Genomic DNA, 418 nt, shown 5'->3' with positions numbered 1-418 from the left:
TTATTTATGACAGCTGTACCTTTTATAGTTTGCAGAACAGATAGCAGAACATTAGAACATTACAATATAAAATTGCTCTTTAAAGCATTAAAATAACTAAATTAAAAGTTAAAATCACTGAATTAAAAATGAAAATAAATAAAAGAAAATGGCTTTATTTGAACTGCTATAAGAAACTCATATTAACTCATTTGAGCTTAGTAATTACTACTGTACATTTGATTTACCCATTGCAATAGTCCCTTTACAGTTACTGCTATCATAAAAATACACGTTTATGTAGGTGTAATTCTACAAAAGACACATTTAATGTCCAACAACAAATATTTTAGCAAAATGTATATTTTACTCAGAATTATTGCGCTATTACTCTATCGTGCTCCGTCTGTTTAGCGCGCAGCAGCGCTCGTTCACTCGC

At 29.9% G+C, this 418-nt stretch overlaps 1 protein-coding gene across 1 annotated transcript in view; it reads left to right on the top strand.

The window, feature by feature from the left end:
• Nucleotides 1–418, top strand: part of LOC107746511 (neuron navigator 1-like) — a 39,919-nt gene that overhangs the window by 21,875 nt on the left and 17,626 nt on the right. The window lies entirely within an intron of this gene.

The sequence above is a fragment of the Sinocyclocheilus rhinocerous genome, unplaced genomic scaffold (genome assembly GCF_001515625.1).
Source record: "Sinocyclocheilus rhinocerous isolate Xijiao unplaced genomic scaffold, SAMN03320098_v1.1 scaffold980, whole genome shotgun sequence".
Taxonomy (NCBI): domain Eukaryota; kingdom Metazoa; phylum Chordata; class Actinopteri; order Cypriniformes; family Cyprinidae; genus Sinocyclocheilus; species Sinocyclocheilus rhinocerous.
Note: the sequence above shows the minus strand (reverse complement) of the source record. Positions and strands in the feature narration are given on the sequence as shown.